The 14,688-nt window shown below is 38.7% G+C and overlaps 1 non-coding gene across 1 annotated transcript; it reads right to left on the bottom strand.

Moving 5' to 3' along the window:
• Nucleotides 1–11,594: 11,594 nt before the first annotated feature.
• On the bottom strand, nucleotides 11,595–11,676 carry LOC126057380 (small nucleolar RNA SNORD115). Its single transcript, XR_007512475.1, has one exon. It is a non-coding gene; the product is annotated as a small nucleolar RNA SNORD115 (small nucleolar RNA).
• Nucleotides 11,677–14,688: the final 3,012 nt, after the last annotated feature.

The raw sequence follows: 14,688 nt of genomic DNA, 5'->3' as shown, positions 1-14,688 counted from the left end.
AGAGGCTGAAGACCCAAGTCTGTGGGTCAGGCATCAGGCGTCAGACTAGAAGCTTCTCCTGGCTCACATAGCTGCAGAGGCTGATGAACCCAAGATCCATAGGTAAGAGAGCAGGCTGCTGGCTCATGACTATGAAGGCTGATGAATCCAAGATCAGCAGGTAAGATGGCAGGCTGCTGGGCCAAGTCACAAGACCTGTAGTTCAGATACTGATGAGCCAAATGCAGGATTGAGAGCAGAGCAAAAGCCAGAAAGCTTTGCCAGAATATCCACATATATTGGATGCAGGTCACACCCCCAGGGAAACTACCTTTCAACTGATTGGCTCTTCATAGTAGTTCTCATCATGGAGGTGATTACATTATATTAGAGCTCATCACGGAAGTGATTATATCATTATATGACTGCCAAACTACATCATAATTGCTAAACCACTGAGAATCATAGCCCAGCCAAGCTGATACACAACCTTAATGATCACTCAGGCCAACAGAGATAAACTTCAGAAACCCTTTTTAAAGGACCCAGCATGAAGACAAAGGTCAAAGAAGTGAAGTCCATTTCCTTATGCCTATGACTTTTGCAGGTATTCCCAAAGATATCGATGAAATCAGTACCCCACAAGTAACCTATTACGTAGGCTGCTGACCATTGACAACAAGCAAGGAACAAGGAAGATAATGACAAGTCCTTGCTGTCTCTGGACATAGAACAAATTCTTAGAAGGTTCCATGCAGAGAGGAGGCTTTTCCATTGATTACCCTTGGCTGATACTTTGAAGGAAGCCATGTCTGTATCCACTGGCATTGTCCAGTGCAGTGAAACTCTCAGGAAATGACACTTCGGGGTTCACAGAAAAGGGGGGAATTTACAAATCATCTGTCAGGACACTTGGAATTGTATTCCTTCTCAAGAATTGTGACAACACCTCTTCCTGAAAGTGCCACAGTCCTTTTAATGTTTGATGTATATGAGGAATTTTAAATTTTGAGGTGTCAGTGGTTTAAGTGGGTGGCGGGGAGGGGGGGAATTACAGAACAAAAAGGAGGTACTCTTTTCTCAATTTAACTGAAATCTGACTTCTACACTCCTGATAAAAACTCAGCTTCTGTTGAAGTTTGGCTTTTGGTAAACAAGCTTGGTGCTTGTTATGTTAAGAATTTTTCTACAGCTGGCCACAGAAAAAGCCTCATTGAGGTGCTAAATAATTTAGAGTCATAAACAAATTTGTTGTTTTTAACTATCTTCAAATAATTTCCCTAAGAAGCACCTGAACTTCATCTTCTTTTTACCACAGCTAAATATGAAGAGTTTATACTTCAAGAGACTTAGATTTGAAATTGATCTAATCTTTACACTTCCTTATAAATGGTTGGCTCTGTATTCAAAGATTCCAATTAAGGTGACCCAGCTTCAAATATATCACTAAACTTTGATGTTGAAATTGTTTATAGTTCTTATTTTAGAAAAATTGCCTTAATTAAATTGTATCAAGAATGACAGATTGACGTTAGACTAGAAACTGATGTGAAGAAAGTTTACAGTTAATTGCCCACTTGTAAATTTGCCTTCTGTCCTGCAATTGTTCTGGTGTAAAACAATTGTCTGTACTCACTCTACTTGTTAAATATCTCTTTATTCTGTTTGCAAGGCAGAGCATAATGTTACAGTTGATCTAAACATATGCTCTCTCACAGATTTTATTTCTTCAAGAAAATTTTAGTTTTATAATATCAATTGGAGTGTTGGTCTAGTGACTACATTAGGACATTACTTGGGGACCACGAAGGGACCCCAAGGATTTTTACATCCAGGGCAATAAAAAAATGGAGCTACTGGTACCAGCAAGGTCTCTTGGGCCTGTCCTCTTTTTGTGGGCTCCCAGGAGTTGCAGCAAGTAAACACCTCTTGGGTCCAAGCCCCACTTCTTTGCATGGAGGCTTCCCTATTTTTGCTGAAAGATTTGTCTTTCTCTCATCTCTCTGTCTTTTAAATGAAACATAAGTTCCTTTTTCCAGATACCTCAGGGTCATTACTTAGGGACTTCAGAACTGTGAGAAGCCACATTTCCAAACTCTGTGGCTGTCCTTTGTTAAAGAAACTAGCTGGTTCTGAGAAGCTAGAGCTCTGACATTTTGTTTGAAAAGCTTCTGAAGCTTATCTTGCACTGCCTCTGGAAATATGAGAATGCCAAGACAAAGAATAGGGCTGAGTTTCCTCCAAAAATCCTGCTCATTATAAGAATAATCATTATGGTTCCTCTTGCTTATTATTGTATGCTTGGCATGATTTACAAAAGGAAGTTTGAATGAATAGCCAGTCCATGGAACGTTTCATCTTCCTAGATAGTCTCATCTGCACAGTGAATTAGAATAGAGGAAGCCCTGGATAAAAAATTTGTAACAGGACATTTCTTCAAGCTAACAATTTGAAGCCTCAAAACCCCATCAACAGGGTATAGTATCTTCTTTGCAGAATTCTGTATCCAAATTGACTGAAGAGAATAAAGAATTGCAGAATTCAGTTTCTGACTTAACTGAGAGAAATAAAGAATTAGATAGCCAGAGCTCTGCTGTATTTATACCCCTTGCTGCGGTTCTCTCTGCCTACCACCCACCCCACCTCCACTGCCAGCAATCTCTATATACTCCTCTGCCTCATTGTCCTTCTGGAAATTCTCTGCCTGAACTTCCCTTCTTTTTGAGTGAGTATATTAAAGATTCAAAGATAGAGGATCCCATTCATGAAATTTCTAAACCAGAGAATGTAGCACCAAAGAGCCCTAAGCTACACAGATCATGGTCAGAAAGCTTGGAACCTATCATCAAAATGCCTTTTAAAATTCACCCTGCAGAACCTGGACTGGGAACTAGAGAAAATCCAAAAAATCCTGTTACTGCTTTAATTCTTTGGACCTACACCGAACTATATAATATTGCCAAAGATTTCCCAGTTTTACATGAGGATCCTCATAGATTTGCTAAAGAAATCAGGGTCCTTACCAAGGTTTACCAGCCCAGATGGGCTGATTTATATCAATTAATACATATATTAGTTGGCCATGGGGAAGCAAAATTATGATTAGAGTGTGCTGAATGGAAAGATCTCCAAAATAATTTAGATACAGACCTCCTCAAAAAAGCTAAAGAAAAGCTGATGAGCTGTGTAAAGCAATCCTTAAGGCCTTTCTCCCCACCCCAAAATGGACTGGACAAAAGTCCATTCTTGTACATACTCAAAGATGAGAGCATTTATGATTATCAATCTCGATTGTTCCAGAAGTTTTTGTAACATTCTGGGTTGAACCTGTCAGATGAGGGAATGAGAGGGGGTTTTAATGCAGCATCTATTTCTGGCCTCGAGCCTGAAATTTCAGCATTAGTTAAAAGACATGGTTTAGATTGGAAAACAGTTTCCATTGAAGAATTAACTACTTTAGCTCATGAGTTTGCCCAGACTTTAGAAAAAAAGCAGACTGCTCAAACTAACAGTTACAGCAGTTAAATGGGCCTACTCAGAAAAAGAGTTTTAAACCCTGCAATAGGCCTAAAACTGGTCTGTGCAACTATTGTAAAAAACCTCGCCATTGGAAAAGCAAAAGTTTCAAGTTAAAGAATAAACAGTTTCCACTTCAGCTGCTCCTCCTTCCCCTGACTCAGAATGAAGGGGCTCTGGTGACCAATCAGGGACTTTTCCTATGGTAACTCTAAACTCTCAAGAGGGAATAACTATGTAAATTAATGAGGACTTTGTAAATTTTTAATTGATTCAGGAATTACTTTATTTATGATAAATTACACTTGCCTAAAAAAGTTCCTGCCCCAGAGTAAAAAGACTTCAATTATAGCGGGAGTTACAGATAAGAAACAAACACTATTTAATTCTCAACCTGTGCCAATTTATCCTGGCTCTGTAGAAGATTTTCATCCCTTCCTGCTGAGCCTTGAAACACCTGTTAATTTTTTAGGAAGAGATATTTTATCTAAATGGAATTGCCATATACAATTTAATGAAAAGGGGGACATATTATTAACCTTGCCTGATAATTAAAACTCAGGAATAGATAACACTCAAAAGGAAGAAGTTATATGCCGTATGCCAGCCCTTACAATGCCTCTTCAAAACTCTGTTTCAATAGACTCTCTCCCCACTGAGCTTATTTCTCAAGTCCCTGAAACTTTGTGGCTCATAACCACTATGGATGTTGGCAGAGTTTTGTCTGTTGAACCTACTAAAAATCGAGCGGACACGTCTAAGCCTTTGCCTAAAATCCCACAATACCCACTTAAATGGAAAGCAAAAGAAGGTATAACTCCTATTATTCAAGAATTTCTTTCTGAAGGGTTAATTAGCCTCTGCACTAGTCCTTGCAACACCCCTGTCCTTCCAGTTAAGAAACTTCATGAAAGAGGTTGGCATTTTGTTCAAGACCTATGCGCAATAAACTACATTTTTATTCCTAGGTACCCCAATTGTCCCTCTTACCTGCTACTCTCTAATGTTCCCCCTGAAGCTGTGTGCTTTATTGTTATAGACCTTTGCAGTGCCTTTTTCACCAGTCTATTGACCCTGAAAGTAAATATCTCTTTGCTTTTACTTGGGAAAATCAACACCTAACTTGGAAAGTCATGCCTCAGGGGTATTCAGAGGCTCCCAGTTATTTTTCTCAAGTTTTACATGCAGATTTGCAACCTTTGCAATTTCCAAATAAATCTATTTTATTACAATATGTGAATGATCTGCTGGTGTGCTCAATTCCTCAGCAGGTTAGTTTAGAAGATAGCATGAAATTGCTAAAACATTTAGCCCTTGGTGGACATAGAGTTCCAAAAGAATTTCAATTAGCTCAACCTTCTCTTAAATACCTAGGTCATTTAACCTCTGAAGAAGGCATTTCTACTGACCCTAAGAGAAAAGGGGGTTTCTGGGTCTTTGTGGTTATTGTCAAGCTTGTATTCCTAATTACTTTCTCATGACACAATCTTTATGTAAATACCTGAAAGCCTCTGAACTTGATCCATTCTAACTTACCAGTGAGGATCAAGAGGCAATAACTAAATTAAAAGAAGCCTTGATTAAAATGCCTGCTTTAGGATTTCCTATCATTTGGACTTCGTGCTCTGTACACGAAGTTTCTGGTAATGCATTAGGTGTTCTTACCCAGAAACATGGGGGACAAAATAGACTTGTTGGTTACTATGGCCTATACCTAAACCCCATAGCCAGAGCCTACCCCCACTTGGCTTAGGGTGGTGGCAGCTGTTGCATTGCTGAATTCTGCTTTAACTCAACATTTATCTGTCAGAAGACTCACTTCTTATGAAGTGCTTCTTATGGCAGCCAATATTAGGTTACATAAAATAGCTACTTTAAACCCGGTTATACTTCTCTCTTTAGCTGATAACAATGACTGTCCTTCCCATAATTGTTTAGACTTAACTGAGCAGCTTCTGACTCCCCAGAGTGATTTAAAACAAACTCAGCAAATGCTGATATGATATTATTTGTAGACAGCTTATTTGAAACCAACTCCTAGTTCTCACTATCAATTCTCGCTTCCACTGAGGTCCTTGAAAGCCAGCTGCTCTTCAAAGCTACATCAGCTCAACAAGCTGAACTTGTTGCTCTTACTAATACAATAAGGGAAGTCTATTTTAAAGGGAAGACCAGGAAGATTTTTATGGATTTAAAATAGGCACATGGAATTGTTCATTATTTTGGAATGTTATGGTCACATAGTTTTTTTAACCTCCTCTGGTAACACTATTAAAAGCAGGACTTTAGTGGCAGACCTATCAGATGTCTTACTGTTCCCTTCTGAAATTACTGTAGTTAAAATACAAGCCATATCCATACAAAGGGAGTGCCCCAAACTGAGGAAATTAGAGGAAATAATTTGGCAGATGGAGCTGCAAAAACAGGCTGCTTCCAAAATTATTAATAGCAGAAGAGAGCACAGAGGGGCCCTTGGAAGAATCTATAGAAAGCAGTTCATGTAAGACCACTGGTACATTTGCAGTCACCAAAGAACAGCTTTTATGTCATCAGCAATTGGCTCAGCATAAAGAAGCTGAAGCATGGAAAAAGGGTATTATTACAACCCTGATGCTAAGCTATGGTTAGGACCTAATGCCAAAAGTATTCTTCCTAAATGTTTGTATGTCCTTATGATGAGGACTCTACACGCAAATATACATCTAGAGAGAGACAAAATGATGGAAGCTTTAAAAGAAATACTGGTGGGGAAAATTTTCTGAAGCAGCCAAGCATAGGATGACTCACTGCTCTATTTGCCCTCGTTATAATCCTGGGAAACATCTTAAGACTTCGCTTGGACAATATCCTTCACCTTCTGGGTCTTTGTTCTAATGGCAGTTACATTTTATCCAGCTCCCACCTTCAAGTGATTACAAATATGTCTCAGTAGTAATTTATAGATTTTCACACTGGGTAGAAGCTTTTATCTGCCAATGGGCCACTGCCTCTTTTATGGCAAAGAAGCTCCTTGAAAACAATACCTACTTGGGGAGCACCCCAAATTCTTTGCAGTGGTGAGGAACACTGATCACTGGAAAAGTTATTTAATAATTATGCTAAGCTTTTCCCATATATCAGAGACTACATTGCCCTTGCCACCCACAGTCCTTGGGACTTGTGGAAAGAACTAATGGTATAATAAAAACTCAATTTGCTAAACTTTCTGAATCCTTAGGTTTACCCTAGTCTAAAGTCCTCCCTTTAGTCCTTCTAAATCTAAGAAGCACTCTTTTGGTTCTCATAAATTTACTCCTTATGAAATAATTACAGAAAGGCCCCTGGTCCTTCCCTACATTGCCTCTACTGATCCCAACTTAATACAATTTGAATTATTAAAAATATTGTCAATCTTTAATGCAGTACTGTAAGAAATATCTTTCACAAATTAAAGAGGCATTTGAGGAGCAGAAATCTAACCCACCTCCATTAATTAATACTAACCCAGGAAATTATGTTTTTTGGTAAACACATCAGCTAAAAGATTCATTAGAACCTCGCTGGGGGAGACCTTATCTTGCCCTTTTAACTAATCCTTGTGCAGCTAAACTAAAAGGAATTAACACTTAGATTCATTTATCACAGTTAAAGGCTAGAGAGCCTGATTGGACTTGCCAGCCAGTCAGAAATTTGAAACTCAGACTGAAGCAACATTTCAGAGATTCAAAGCAAGCTCCTTCAAAGCCAAGCCAATGACCGCAAAGATGCAGTGCAAGATCACATGTGAACTGCTGAATATCTATGAACTCTGGTCTTTAATTGTTGGTATTTTAAAAGTTTTGACTAATTTCATTCATTTGTACAATTATTTTTTAGTAGCTTTAGTAATCATTGACTATCTTTAAACCCAGAAGTTTAACCCTTTTATTTCTTATACCAGTAATTGAAATAGTTTAGTGCTTTTAGCCTTTTTAAATAGTTTTATCTACTTGTATGCATTTCTTAGTGAATTACCAGAAAATTAAATGTGCTTTATACTCATGAAGTCCCTTTTGCTATACTTTATTGTTCAATTAACCTTTTTGTTATGCAGTTGATAATAAGTTTTCTCTTTCTGTTTGTTATAACCACCACAGCTACCTGGGGTGGGAGGGATGCTTTTACCAGTTTAGCTCAATCAGTTGTCAGTAACAGAATGTTAGGTATGTCACTCTGCCCCATGGTCCACAAAGGACCACACTGATCTTCTCCCTACGCCATTTTTAAATTATAAGCTCACACCTAATTTTACTATTGATTATAAGAAACCATTTAAGTGAGCCATGTGTGTCAAACTATGGCTACCTCTGGAGTTGTATACTTATCCATCAACTCCCTTTTTCAATATTTCCCATGCACGGATAGAATGTTCTACTCTGTCCTCATGATGTGAAGTTTGGTTAATAGTGCTCGATATTATCCCTTAATAATAAATGACTATATCGAATTTAATCCAAATCTCCCTATCCGTGCTTGCCTCTGGAATCCCCTAAATTTTGGAGAATTGCCCATCTGTGATGACTCATTAACTGCAACCTGGCTTAAAAGAGTCAATAAATCCATTCCATTTCCTGGTATGCAAACTGGAGAAAACATGTTATATGTCCCATCTGGATGTGTTTTTTTATGTGAAAGATTAAGTTATGCAACAAAAATTTCCAATGATTTATATCATACTAGGGCTTTGCCATGTTTAGAGGATTGGGGTATGGTAGCTTAATGTACTTTAAGTGTATTAGGAGTTCCCATGAGCATCCATTCATACGATGACAGCTACTGTGGAACCATGACTCAAATTTAATATCCATACAGAAGAGAGACCTCATCCTAACAAGCAATCCCATAGCGCTTTCTTATGTGCTACTATACCATGGTTTGGAATTGTGCAATTAGAAATGTCCATTCATAATCTGTTTGCCACCATGGCCCAAATTGCCAACCATGTTGCTGATGGAATGACTGCACCACAAGAACCTTTAGAATCCTTGGCAAAGGTGGTACTGGACAACTGAATTGCATTACGCTTTTTTTTTTTTTTTTTTTTTTAGCTCATCAAGGAGTGGTTTGTTCTATCTCCAAAACCTCTCGCTGGTCGTGGATAAATATCTCAGGAGAAGTAGAACAAGACATCTCTAAAATATGACAAAAGGTCTCTTAGTTGCATAGCATTCCCTCCATAACAGTTCCTTCCTTCCTTAACATTATTAGCTGGAGGATATGGGATATACTCCTTTCTATTAACATGTCTTTTTCTTGTAACCCTTGCAATTGCTATTATACCCACCAAAACCCACTGCCATCAAGTCTATTCCGAATCATAGTGACCATATAGTACAATGTAGAACTGTCCCATAGGGTTTCCAAAGCTGTAAATCTTTATGGAAGCAGGCTGCCACATTTTTCTCCTGTGCAGGAGCTGAGGGTTCAAACTGCTGACCTTTCGTTTAGCAGCCAGGTGCTTTAACCACTGTGCAACCAGGGCTCCTAATTATTATTATTGCAGGACTTGTTAAATGTATAATGCATTGTGCTATTCCTTGCCACAGCCTACCTTCAAGGCACATGGCCATGCAACGAATTATGTATTTAGAAAAAAATATTTTTCTAAGGAAGATGAAGATTAGTTCTGAAGTCAAATCCTATTTAGAATTCCAGTCATTCCTTTTAATGTGACCCTGTTTCCTGAACTCTCCCTGATCAAAACCTATCCACCCTGAAGATAAAACTCAAAGTTATAGCAAGGTGAAGTCAGCTGGCACCCAGCTACTAAAAGTTCAAATCAAACCTTGTCTGGTTGCTAAGGAACAGCATCCAAAATCTTAAAAAAAAAAAAAAAAAGCCAGAAGAGTAGCCTAGCTACAGTAAGAAGAAAAACTTCTACAACTAGATTTTGGAAAGAAACATGGTAAGATCCAGGTCTCTGCAGAGAAAGGACACTTGGAAACATCAACTTAAAGATTTACACAGAACAGCTATTCCTAGTGATTCCAAGTCCTTGCAGAAGATCTGTTGCCCCATAGGGTGGGTTGATTAAAAGAGGGAGACGTGAGGAATTTCCAATTTTAAGGTGCTGGTAGGTCAGATTGGGGGGTGGATTTCAGAACTAAAATTAGGCACTCCATTCTGAATTTAACTGAAATCTTATTTCTATACCCCTGATAAACATTCCCCTTCTGTTAAAGTTTAAGCTTTGAGAAACAAGCTCAGTGCTTGTTATGTTAAGAATGTTCCCACAGCTGGCCTTAGGAAAGGTCTCATTGACATGTTAAAATAAGTTAGAGCTAGCTGTAAGTAAACTTGTTGTTTTAATTATCTTCAAAGAATTTTCCCTAAGAAAATTCTTTGAAGATAATTTATCTTCTTTTTCCCTCAGCTAAATAAACAGAGTTTACATTTCGAAAGACTTAGATTTGAAGTTTATCTAATCTTTACACTTTCCTAACAAATGTTTGGTTATGTATCCAAAGGTTCCAATTAAGTTGACCCACCTTCAAATATATCACTAAACTTTCATGTCGAAACTGTTTATACATTTTATTTTAGAAATATTGCCTTAGTTAAATTGTATCACGAATGAGAGATTTGTGTTAGACTAGAAACTGATGTGAAGAAGATTTGCAGTTAATTTCCTCTCTTGTAAATCTCCCTCCTCCCAATTGCTTTGATGTGAAACTGTTGTTTGTATTCACTTGTTAAATATAGCTTTGTACTGTCTGCAAGACCATGCATACCGTTAGAGTTTATCTGAACACATGCCCTGTCACAGATTTTATTCCATGAATAAATTTTTAGATTTATAACATCAGTTGGAATATTGGTCCAGTGACTACACTAGGACAGATGACACTCCCGACTCCCAGGGTTACCCAATCCACATCTAGTCAAAATAATCACAGCAGGAAGAACCCCTCTCTTCCTGCATTTCAACCAGCAAAGTATGCCTCAGAATACACAGAACAGGACTCACATGACATCTCCACAGGATTTCAATGAACTTGCAGGAAAAATTATCTTTCCCTATGTTCAAGGCCTGCTCTGAAGCCCTGATGGTGCGGTGGTTAAGTGTTTAGTTACTAACCAAAAGGCCGGCAGTTCAAATCTACCAGCTGCTCCTTCGGAACACTATGGGGCAGTTCTACTCTGTCCTTTAGGGGCACTGTGAATTGATTTGATGGCAATGGGTTTGGTTTTTGGAAACCCTGCTGGCACAGTGGTTAAGAGCTACAGCTGCTAACCAGTATTTCGAATCCAGCAGGTGCTCCTTGGAAACTCTATGGGGCAGTTATACTCTGTTCTATAGTGTTGCTATGAGTCAGAATTGACTTAACGGCAACGTTTTTTTTTTTTTTTTTTGCATTCAGGGAAGTAGGAGGTCCTTCAGTCCTATGGAGCAGGTCAGCTGATCGGGATCTGAACTGCTGAAGCTGGTCCTATTCTAAGCCTTGCCCTTAACAGCTAGCATAATCCCTCACACTGGCATTCTACACAGGAAACCGTACAGGTACCCGTTCTTTGGAGCTACAGTCAAGTATTAGAGTACTCAACAGTTCATCCAATTCCAGATTCATAGTAAAAATGTCTTGCAGAATCTCAGGTTCTGGCCTCAACCACCATAGGCCTTCAACTAATGAATTTTACCAAGTTGCAGGTACAGTTTCTAGCTATCCATACTTTGTAAATATTTCAGAAAACCAAATTTGTCTAGTTTTGTGTTTTTTCCGATTCAATATGACATATTAGGTTGGGTGCCAGGGTATCAAAAATTACTCAACTTGAAGTTGTTTCAAGTTCCAGTGAATCCTAAATATTCACCCATAATGATCACCACCACACTTCTCATCTGATCCACAAAACTCAACTGCCTTTGGACTGCATCTTCACTTGTTCAAACGTCAGATGGGACCAATTATAAAGACATAGAATCATACACCATGAATCCATGCAATGATTAATGTCTTGGCTGCAGGCCTTTCTAAAACACACAAAAAGAGGAAAACAGCCAATGGGGGGAGGTGAAAAGAATCAAAATTGAGGTGCACTTTGAAATAGATAAATAAGGTTAGGCAAAAGGAGTTTCCCTTAGGTCTCAGTGTAATGCTATTGAGCATTGTTTTTATGTCATCATCTCTGTTCAAGATGAGTTTAAGTGTCTTGGCACTCCCCAGGCATACATCCCTTAAGACCTCAAGATGCTTACCACAGATGTCTTCCTTCCAGCTCATTGTCACATGGATTGGAGTGTTCACATATTCTCTGCAGGTTTCCTGGGTGGTTGGAATGACTCCAACTAAAGCAGGCTAACAGGGGTTATCCTCAGAAAACCTTTTTAAAGGACCCAGCAGTAAAACAGAGATCAAAGGAGAGAGATTCATTTCCTGATTTCTACAGGTCTGGCCTCCCACTTGTCTGTCAGTTTGTCATACTGTGGGGGCTTGTGTGTTGCTGTGATGCTGGAAGCTGTGCCACCAGTATTCAAATACCAGCAGGGTCACCCATGGTGGACAGGTTTCAGCTGAGCTTCCTGACTAAGACAGACTAGGAAAAAGAACCCGGCAGTCTACTTCTGAAAAGATTAGCCAGTGAAAACCTTATGAATAGCAGTGGTACATTATCTGATATAGTGCTGGAAGATGAGCCTCTCAGGTTGGAAGACACTCAAAAGATGACTGGGGAAAAGCTGCCTCCTCAAAGTAGAGTCAACATTAATGATGTGGATGGAGTCAAGCTTTCAGGACCTTCATTTACTGATGTGGCACAACTCAAAATGAGGAGAAACAGTTGCAAACATCCATTAATAATCAGAACGTTGAATGTATGAGGTATGAATCTAGGAGAATTGGAATTAGTAAAAAATGAAATGGAACACATAAACTTTGATATCCTAGGCATTAGTGAGCTGAAATGGACTTGTATTGGCCATTTTGAATTGGACAATCATATGGTCTACGATGCCGGGAACAACATCGTCAAAAAGAACATTTCAAGATCTATCCTGAAGTACAATGCTGTCAGTGATAGGATAATATCCAATATATAAGGAAGAATAGTTAATATGACTATTGTTCAAATTTAAGCACCAACTAAGGCCAAAGATGAAGAAATAGAAGAATTTTACCAACTTCTACAGTCTAAAATCGATCAAACATGCAATCAGGATTCACTGATAATTACTAGAAATTGGAATGTGAAAGTTGGAAACAAGAAGGATCAGCAGTTGGAAAATACAGCCTTGGTGATAGAAATGATGCTAGAGATCACATGATAGAATTTTGCAAGACCGACTACTTCTTCATTGCAAATACTTTTTTCACCAACATATAGGGTGACTATACATGTGGACCTCACCATATGGAATACACAGGAATCATATCGACTACATCTGTGCGAAAACATGATGGAAAAGCTCAATATCATCAGTCAGAACAAGGCCAGGGGCCAACTGAGGAACAAACCATCAATTGCACATGTGAAAGTTCAACTTGAAACGAAGAAAATTAGAACAAGTTGATGACAGCCAAAGTGCTACCTTGAGTGTATCCCACCTGAATTTAGAGAACATCTTAAGAATACATTTGACTACTGAATGCTAATGACTGAAGACCAGATGCATTGTGCAAGGACATCATACGTGAAGAAAGCAAGAGGTCATTAAAAATACAAGAAAGAAAGAAAAGACCAAATTGGATGTCAGAAGAGACTTTGAAACTTGTTCTTGAATGTCAAGTAGCTAAAGCAAAAGGAACAAATGATGAAGTAAAAGAGGTGAACAGAAGATTTCAAAGGGTGAATCAAGAAGCCAAAGTAAAATACTATAATGACATGTGCAAAGACATGGAGATGGAAAACCAAAAGGGAGAAACTTGCTCTGCATTTCTCAAGCTGAAAGAACTGAAGAAAGTATTCAAGACTTGAGTTGCAATATTGAAGAATTCTATGGTGGAAAATATTAAAGGACACAGGAAGCATCAAAAACAGATGAAAGGAATACACAGAGCCATTATATCAAAAAGAGTTGGTTGATGTTCAACCATTTCAGGAGGCACCATATGAGCAGGAACCAATGGTACTGAAGGAAGAAGTTCAAGCTGCTCTGAAGGCATGAGTGAAAAGCAAGGCTCCAAGAATTGACGGAATACCAACTGGGACGTTTCAACAAACAGATGCATTGCTGGAAGTGCTCACTCATCTACGCCAAAAAAATTGGAAGATAGCTACCTGGCCAGCCAACTGGAAGAGATCTGTATTTATGCTATTCCCAAGAAAATTGATCCCACCGAATGCGGAAATTATGGAACAAAATTATTAACATCACACACAAGTAAAATTTTGCTGAAGATCATTCAAAAGCAGCTGCAGCAGTTTATCAACAAGAGGAGGACTCAGAACAAGAAATATCATTGCTGATGTCAGATGGATCCTGGCTGAAAACAAACAATACCAGAAAGATGTTTAAAAAACCCAAACCAAACCAAACCCAGTGCCGTCGAGTCGATTCCAACTCATAGCGACCCTACAGGACAGAGTAGAACTGCCCCATAGAGTTTCCAAGGAGCGACTGGCGGATTCAAACTGTCGACCCTTTGGTTAGCAGCCATAGCACTTAACCACTATGCCACCAGGGTTTCCAGAAAGATGTTTACCTGTGTTTTATTGTCTATGCAAAGACATTCCACCCTGTGGATCATAACAAATTATGGATAACATTGTGAAGATTGGGAATTTCAGAGCACTTAATTATGCTCATGAGGAAACTGTGCATTGATCAAGAGGCAGTCATTTAAACAGAACAAGGGGATACTGCATGGTTAAAAGTTAGGAAAGTTAGGGTTGTATCCTTTCACCATACCTATTCAATCTGTATGCTGAACAAATAATTTGAGAACCTGGACTACATGAAGAAGAATGGGGTATCAGGATTGGAGGAAGACTCATTAATAGTCCGTTGTTATGCAGATGACACAACTTTGCTTGCTGAAAGTAAAGAGGACTTGAAGCACACTTACTGATGAATGTCAAAGACCACAGCCTTCAGTATGGGTTACACTTCAACTTAAAACAAAAATCATCACAACTGGACCAATAAGCAACATCATGATAAACGGAGAAAAGATTGAAGTTGTCAAGGATTTCATTTTACTTGGATCTACAATCAACACCCACGGAAGCAGCAGTCAA

Source organism: Elephas maximus, chromosome 13 (genome assembly GCF_024166365.1).
Source record: "Elephas maximus indicus isolate mEleMax1 chromosome 13, mEleMax1 primary haplotype, whole genome shotgun sequence".
In the NCBI taxonomy this organism is placed as follows: domain Eukaryota; kingdom Metazoa; phylum Chordata; class Mammalia; order Proboscidea; family Elephantidae; genus Elephas; species Elephas maximus.
This window is presented reverse-complemented; position numbering and strand designations above follow the sequence as displayed.